Source organism: Cephus cinctus, unplaced genomic scaffold (assembly GCF_000341935.2).
Source record: "Cephus cinctus unplaced genomic scaffold, Ccin1 Ccin1_scaffold0967, whole genome shotgun sequence".
Lineage (NCBI taxonomy): Eukaryota > Metazoa > Arthropoda > Insecta > Hymenoptera > Cephidae > Cephus > Cephus cinctus.
In genome coordinates, this window is record NW_014333524.1 from 44671 (window position 1) to 53969 (window position 9299).

General features: G+C 38.8%; 1 protein-coding gene across 2 annotated transcripts in view; it reads right to left on the reverse strand.

The window, feature by feature from the left end:
• The window catches only part of LOC107271415 (kin of IRRE-like protein 2), a 46099-nt gene that overhangs the window by 36055 nt on the left and 745 nt on the right, over positions 1–9299 (reverse strand). The window lies entirely within an intron of this gene.

Sequence of the window (9299 nt, forward strand, 5' to 3'; positions counted from 1 at the left end):
AGGGATGAAGTTAAAAACAGCGTTAGAGGGGTGGGTAGGTAAAAATATTGTCTCCGCGATTGCACTGGCTGATAGGCAGAGGGGGTGGCCCTTGTTGTCCGTCAAATGAGCAACAAATAACCATGGCATTGTTGCAAACGGGTGAGTTTGCTGTGACAACAATGGCGGACAGAACTTTTCAGTTTTGTCTGGGGCCGCGTGTGACAGTACGGCGGGACGGCGCTTACGATGCTGGGTGCAGGTTCTGCTGGTGTGGGAGGGGGTTGGTGCTGCTGGTGGCTCGAGAAGGGATGCTTTCAGAATGGGGTATGGGGGTTGGCGAAACAATGCCAAGAGACGGGCGACAGCCGGTTTAATTAAACGCATCGTCAGCTCTGTATGACAACACCCGCTACAGGACTACCAACCTTCTATCCTTCTATACTTCTGGAGTGGTAACCCCCCCGTTCGCTTTTCGCCATCTTTACACCACCACCATTATCGGCAATGCCGTACCTATATGTGCCCATTGGTTATACGTATCCTTTATATCTATATACACAACCCCCATGGATATTGTTCCACGTGTATCCTACTGATAAGTCTACAGTGGAGCTACGTACCAGGTTGCCTGCGTGACTACCGTTTATAAATGGACTATATACAGCTTGATAAGCGGAATAACCGAAATTCTCATATATGTATATATATATTTTTTTTTGTATTTGCGTTTGATGACACAGGAATACATACGCTTGCGTATGGTTATACGTACGTGTACTATTGCGTTTGCCAAGGGGTGGTTTCTACTTTGCCTCATATTTGAACTATTGGATGCACCAGTTTTTGTCTGGGAATTCTCGTTTTCATTACGTTGAAATTTAGGCTTCTATTTTATTCGACTTTTTTTCGGGGTGGGGGAGAGGTGCTATGAGGGAAAAATATTTGGTGGATCGCATACGACGTTTTTAATGAATATTTGACGTAATGATAAACCATACGAATATGCATGGACGTAGGATAACTTTTTTGGAATTTTTTTTCATTATCATCATATTCGTTTGAACTATTTATTCACTGGTCTGTGATTCTTCGTCACTTCATCGTTTCTCTGGGATCTGAATTGAGGAGGCATCGAGAACGCGAGGCCTTAGCAATACGGTCTTTGAACTTGCGTGAGAAAACTGTTAAATCAAAATTGTGAAGAAAAAAATAAGACAAAAATTGCACAAATTACAATTTTTCGGTTTACTTTTTAAATTGCACTTTTTGCTTTTGCACTAACTTTTGCTTTGCCTAGCTCCAACTGTGCCATTAAGTTCTTTTCACAACAGCAAATAAAGTTATGGTCACGTTTAATCAAACTTCACCCTAATACACGTATCGTAGAATTTCTCAGAACGAGAATTTCTACAGACCTTAAATCTCACTTTCTTGAATCCCTTTACGTCTTTGTGAAATCTCTATCAACACCAGCGTCATGGCCCAGTTCAGATTGATTTTGCGTCTTACTTTTTTTTTTTTAAACTCACAACACGCTTTTTCACCATACTCGGTGGCAAGTCAATACGACTTTACATAAAATGTACACATTGTTAAAATTTGTGCTGTTTCAAAAATGCAGAGATCGGTATAAAAATGTCCAGTGTTTCTATTTTTTCTACAAATGATTCTTTTCTTTCTTCACGATCTACTTCTACGCTTCTCTTTTAGTATTTACGGCCTCTTGCACAAATCTTCATTTTTTCCCCCCTTAATTCGTTTTTCTCACGAGCTTTCCTCGCTCACGCAAAGGTTTCTCAGAAACGTCCGTTTCGGTGTCGAAGAAAAAGGGAAAACGGAAGAACCACGGATATAGAAAATTTAATGGTGCCTGTTACTCCGTAGGATGGGAAATGGAAATGAATTAAATATGCTATTATTATATATACTACTTATGTATACTAACTTTATCCACGTTTCGTCTTATTTTTTTACCTGGATTCAACGACGTCAAAGGATAGCAGTTGCACGAATAGGAAGAAAAATAAAAAATAAGCGACAATATGGGAAGAGACAAGGAAATGAGGTAAAACGAAGTAAAAAAATATGTAAAAATAATGCAGCAAAAGTAAAAATGTGTACGCAAACCGGGCGACGTATTTCTCGCAGTCGCCGTCTGTAAACCCACCTTTTCCACTACCTAGGAGGTGGTTTTATCCTGGGCGATGGTGGAGGCTGAGTTGGTCGGACTTTCCGTGAAAATTTATTCGTCTGCACAACCCCCTTAAATCACGCCCCTGTTGCCGGCAGCCAGGGTGCGCTCAGAACCACGGCAGTGCATATTTTATTTTTAAAGCTGGCCGCATTGACAATTTGCAGCGGCGTTATGTAAATGCACCGTCACGTACGCTACGACGCCGGCGTTGGCGTTGACGTCGGACTCGGCAATAAGGGCGTCTCTGTAGCGGTACCAGCGAGATTCACGAAAAACAAAGAAAGAACATTGACTTAATTGCGTTAGATAAGGGTCGGACTAGCAGTGGCTTTGTGAGTACCGAAAGATAAGAACAAGATAAGAGATATAACGAAATTAAAAATGTCGGAGTAAACTAGTTTACCATAAGGCGCGACTGCACGGATCAGATGGTCGTATCACCTTATTTGAAAAAAAAAATTCAATTTAATAAATTCGCCGTCCCCAAACTGGAACTGACAGATCTTTCAAAAGTAATACTTCACAAGTATTTAAGTAAGTTTCTATATATGATTTGCAAATTTTTTGCATTCGTGGTTTCAATTTCCTTTTTTTCCGTCTCAAAACTGTTTACGAACTCCGCGATGACTAAGAATTGTAGACGGGCGCGCATCGACAATGGAAATAATTTTCGAGTTGGCAAAGTGTATTTTGCCATCTCGCGACTATTGTGCCATTTTCACGGGACGATGTTACATGGCGAATATTGGCCCATGTGCCATTTGTCGTTTCTCTAGAGATGGTCTGAATGGGTGAGAAGGGTGTGTTGCCAAGTCCAAAGGGTGATGATGTCACACGACATCGCTGCTACTAATATTGTCGGTACGAACGATAGTGGCGACACAATTTATGAAGGGAAATTTTTTCCAGACACCATAAGATTGTCTATACATTTTTTTCACTATGCACAAGGTCTAGCAACAACGTAATCTCACTCTGGTCATCACAAAAATCTGTCAATATCATCGTAAAATACTTTTCAGACAGAAATCCGTCATCACTTTTAACAAAAGAGACTTAATATCCGGGTTCACATTTGACAGTCTTAACCCTAGCCATACACTGTCCAGTTACCCATAATGCAATCGGGACGCAAGCCGGTTTTTTGACCAGCGTCAGACCAGTGACCTAACCCTGTGCCGTAAGTTACCTAGCAGGATTAACTAGCCAAGCTCAGATCTGAACTCTCGTAACTATTTCCCTAGCAGAGTCACGTTGGCCACTAACAAGGAATTACTAAAGATCATCTCTGATCTCTCCTAGACACCCCATACGGTCAGGCCCTAACTAGTGTCGGACTAGATTAACGCATTCATGATTCATAATTAGGGTTACTGACTCTTGCACGATTTGACCCATAAAGGTGCTCGTTAGGAACTGGGCGTGTCCAGAAAATTCTGCAGGGGTGGGTCTGGTAAGATAATTTTGGAAATACCTTGCTCGATGATTGAATACCTCTTTCAGCGTCGCCGAAAGTTGTTGGCTGTCGAAAGAAGAAAGCCTCGGCTGACTCTTTTTTCTTAACCATAGAACCACCCCTATCTGAAAAGCCGTCCAGAGTATATCTGAAACTCCACCTTTCCCCCTTGACCTCACCCGATATACCCAAGGTTCTACGAAGTACACACGATCTCCGGAAGTACGTTTAGAAGTTCGAAATAATGTTGTATTCGTTTCGAGCGCGAGGGTCGGTTTGCTAGAGGTTTGGTACTCGGTAGAGGAATGAGGGTTGGTGTCGAATGGAATTCCAGCGTGAGAGTAACATGTAGGGAATGTCGATTTTAAGGGTGGCTAGTGTAGTTACATACATACCCGACTTCCATCTACCGTACTTACCTACACTTAGCACCCTTACATTCTGTTGCCTACGACCTTTCAAACCCCTAGCAGATCTCCACGCAAATATGCATAGAGTTATGCAATCAGAGTGCTACCCTGATCTCTATAGTTAAAGCATAGTGATTTAGCGTGCTGCTCAACTCGTTTGTGAGGATAATTCAGTATCACGATCGTTCAATTGTTTAGAAATGCTAGCGATGCAGTTAATAGTATTTGGTGAAATGGTAAGTTGCAACTAATTTAAATGGCATTAAACGAACGTAAATTTTTGAAAAATGCAACAAAATCTAAGCCTAGACTTTCTTGAAAGAATAATATACACGTAATCAGCCCACGAGTTTAATGTATCTGATAGGGGTCATCTCTCTATCACATTCAATGTACAAGAGTCCCGTAGATCCCACGTTTAACTTGTGGATCAACTATAGATATTATATCGGCTTTTTCAAATTGACAATTAAAAAATATTATTCGTCTAGAAATATGATTGACGCTAGACGATGAAATTTCTGAATTACTCGAAGCTTCGATTGAATTCAAGTAGTAGCTGCAAATATAGGGTCAGACATGTCGTATAGAAGACTTCTAAGTAAAAAACGTTAACTTTTTTGTACGCGATTCGTTTATGTTGACTGTTTTGAAACTGGATGAGAAAATGGTACAAGTTTTTGGAGTGAATCCTGATGTTTGCTCTTGGAATTCTGAGAAATTTTGCCAATCGATGGACCGAAATTGAGGGCGGATTTGGTTCTTTGTCGGCTACCGCGAAGCAATCAGAGTCAGTTGGATTATGTGGCATTTATCCCCATCTGGTGATTCGTTGGGGAATGAGAAATAAGGGCTGGAGGGTGGCTCAAGTCGTAGCGTTATAAAAAAAAGAAAAGAGAAAAGAGAGCTCTCTCTCTCACTCTCTCTTTTTCTTAGTCGTACTTTGTTCCTTTCGCCGTTTTCTTAGGTCCGTGGCCCTCAGGCACCCCCGTGGATAAGAATTATAATGGAGAAGAAAGAGAGAGAGATATAAAGGGAGAAGATAAGGTTGCGAAAGAGACAAAAAATAATATAAAAAGAAAGTCGATTGCATTTTTGCCCTTTTGTGGAAACGGTTGTAAGTGTCCGAAAGAATGCGAGTGATAAGGACTGCTTTACGAATATTCTTACGCCCCCTCCCCCTTCCCAAGACCATCATTCCTAATGCAGCATCCTCATGCTCGACGATTACAGAAAATTGAACTTTCATTTATTTCATTTTTAGCAAGAAACTAAAGAAATTCATTGATTCCTTGAACCTATAAGATTTTACATTTGTTTTACATTGACACTCTGGTGGATATCAATTACTATTAATCTGTTGTTTTGCTGATTTTAACAGAAAATAATTTTTCTATAATTATAGCATAGGGCAGCTCAACATAATTCTATTACATACTTCCTGGGGCGAGATGCAAGAGGAAATTTCCAATTGCCAATAAGAATAACGGGAATGCCTGATATCGAAAGAATGACAATGGATATACGAGATTTCTTTGATATTTACGTAGAATTGGATTTCATGTAGATTCCTTTTAGTCTTTTATTTGCTTGTCGTATTGTTATCTTCTATTTCACGAATACATTCATTTTCGTGTGTTCTATGATTTATTGTCGCGGGAATCGGGGGAAAACAATGGAAATTAATCGTACTCCATGTTTTGGTTGATTTTCGCATTCTACCTTCAGTCGCATTTTTCAGTATTATCATGTACCATAAAATGTTGAGAGAATCTTCGTACCTTATTTGTCAAATAAATAAGATTCTTTTATCAACTTTTTGTTCATCTTTCTAATTCTATAGGTACTGTCCCTTAATCCCATTTTGTTTTTTTTTAATTATAAATTTTCAACGAGGAACTCTGCCGAGGGATTCTCAGACAAAAGTATTAGTGCAAAAGTGCACGAAGAGGTCAGAAAGGATAGTAATAGTAGAATTAGTAGTACCAGTAGTAGTAGCCGCAGTAGTGATACCAGTAGTAGTAACAGTAGTTGAAATTACAGTGTAATAGAAATGAAAGGGGTTCAGAAAGGGAACGGCCTATTTCATCAAGACTGGAACATGCTCCATTTAATGGCAGCAGCTCAGAACAAAGGAAAAACTTTGCTTCTCCACTTACCCTTAGCGACAATCGTCATCGAGTTCTCGTCACAATGAAGCGCACCCCTATGAATCGAGCAGTAATTCTTGAAATTTCAAGATTATAGAATGGCCAACTGTCTGTGATTATAGTATACGAGCAGTAAGATCATTAGCAAAAAGTTTGAAGCTTGAGAATAGTTAATGATGGTTGAGGTATCGTGTGTCTACTATATATCTCATAAAAGAAAAGAGATTCAAGTTTCAATAAGAAATAGCAATAGCATTTCAAAAATTAATTTTGAACTACACTTCAACAACACAAAGTGCCCTATTACCATGAATAAATAAAAAAAAATTGTTCGTCCCTGAGGGGCTAAAATATTTTTCAAACTTGTTTAAAGCAACTCGTGTTTCTACGACGCATTGGATTTTGTTTTTCCGAGAGTTCACTTTTCAGTTTTTTTTTTTAATAAAAATAGCCTAAAAAAGAGAACCATGTGGACGTTGAGTGTCACGTTCCTATAGAATCTACGAAAAGTAATATTTGGTGAATCAACAGAACGTATTTCGCGTTGGCACTGTATGGCTTCCCTCAGACTTGCCAGTACCAATATTGTTACACTTTGTGTGACTGAATATCAAGGTTCGTTGAGAGGATGCTTGTGAGAAAAGAGTGTATAGGGGAAGGGGATTTTTTTTATCTTTGAATCCATGAAATTCATTGCTACACGTCACATCCGATTAACAATTTTCAGAATACACGTATACCATATGCTTGATTTATGAAACTGATTTCATAATGATTCATATTATAAGGGGTCATATCCTAGTGCATAACAATACAGAGAAAGACCCCTGAACGTCAGCACAATGCAGCGCCACGACCATACGCACGTGAAAACGTGAAACTACGAGAAAGCATAATAAAGAAATATTTAATGCACTCGCAAAACTTTACAACAACAACGAAAATTCCTCGATTTCGTAAATATACGATAATACTAAAAAATATAAAATTTCAATTTTCTTTGAAAATAGCCCGTTCAAGTTTTAAATAAATAATACTTGCATACGTAGTTAGCTTTGGAAAAGCGCGTTAGACGACATTCATCGTTTCCGACATTATTGTAGCGCTGCAGAGAAATTTGGCAATTCCATTTCGTATTTCTAATTCAATTGTTTATACGTACACTTTTACATGAATATGCAACGAGAGGCTCGTATACTGTGTGCGACGGTATGGAGTAAATTCATATCTATTTTTGCATTGCGCCATAATCCGATGGCGTACTGGATTATTGCGGCAATGGTAGGCATTTATTGGCCTGGACGTTACAGCACCACCTACTGACCAGCAACAACCAGGTAGCAACTTTGTAATCCCACGTGACAATAATTCCATTCGTTTGGTGCAGGCACGCGAGTAATTCGACTCCGTACGAAAACCGAAATCCGGCATCGTGAAAATCTACTTGGGCCACGTTTGACGGTACACGAACTACGATAGTTTATTATCCTACATTTTCGTCTGCCTTTTCGCGCAAATAAACGTCATCCCGCGAATGATATATTGAACTATAAATTGACCATAAGATTAGGACAGTGTATATGGATTCCATAATATACACGTCCACCGTACAAAAAGTCTACATTTTTTTTCTAACCTATAAGCACTAGCTTTTAATACAGTGAATCTCTATTAAAACATATAGTAATACGTATACCTAATAACCGTATATATGTGTATCTACTTGATTCGCACTTGTCGGTTACCTTTTTTTTTCTTTTTTTCTTTAAACTAGTAGCTGCATGAATTACGTGTAACTATACGTAATCATTACACTCAAGTTCTTTGTACCGCTGTAACAATACTATCTACTGATAATGTACAAGTCTTGTTTCATAAGTAAAAACAATATTATCATAGTAGAAAACTGCTTCTGGCAGTTGGCATTATTCACGTGAAATATACAATAACTTTATCACTGCTCCATCCGTGAATATACGTACAACATGTAATCATATGGGCATGCATATAAGTGAATAAATTTCATATAGGTGTTATACGTATATAGGGATAGTAACGCTATTATCGTTTCTCTATTCATATAGTCACATACGGTTTGGCTGAAATCACAGGAATACCTTTCAGTTATCTATGTACGCATATATACATATAATAAGCACCTGAAATCTGGGGAGTCTCTCGAATACCTCGAACTCCTGTCGAATATCGCAGAATTGCAAATTGCCTTCGAATTAATATGAATCTTTCAACGCTAATTAGGGACTGGGCTTTACTGACCAATTAATCGAGCCCTGCCGGTACAGTCTCATACATATTTATGTGGAGTATACCCAGCGGACAAGTGATCCGGAATAAATGGCAAACTTTTTCATTTTCTCCAAATGTCGTTTCGCAGGGCAATCAAGAACGAAAAAGAAGCACTTTTTCGTGAGATTTCCGAAATCGGTAGATATAATTATTTTACAAAAATTTTCATCTCAAATCGTTCGTTTCATCGCATCGCACGTTCATTATTCATCGTTAACCATGGACAAACCCATTTCCATTGTTGATAAGTGAAATCAATAAAATATCGAATTACAGAAACAAGTAACAGTTTCCAATTGTGCAATAAGAGATATATAAAGATCGCTGGGCACGGGACAAGTGCAACTCGTCAATCGAACGCATTCCAAATTCGGCATTGTGAATGGCGGGGTTAATATTTTTTTATCCGTGGTGAAAAAAAAAACGAAAAGGAAATAGAAAGAGGGTAGGGAAAGAGAATGAAAAGAGAAAAGAAAAACAAATTCTGCACGATTTTTTGACTGTTCCATCAGCCCTCTTTTTACCCCGTACCCCCACGTCACACTTCGCGACCCACGATACTATAACAGTTCGTTAATTTGACTGACGTTCGATTGGATTACGGGGTGGAAACTTCGTTAACGACAACGGAAGAACAATCCGTCGTGTGTCACCGAAACAATTTGCCGAAAAAACGTGAGAATAAATTTACATAAAGTGTTTTGTTTTCTTTGGGAGTCACATGGATCAATTGGTAATCTTATGATGTTGTCGAAAAATGATAACAAAGTTTGAACAAGAAAATTTCGAACATTAATGGG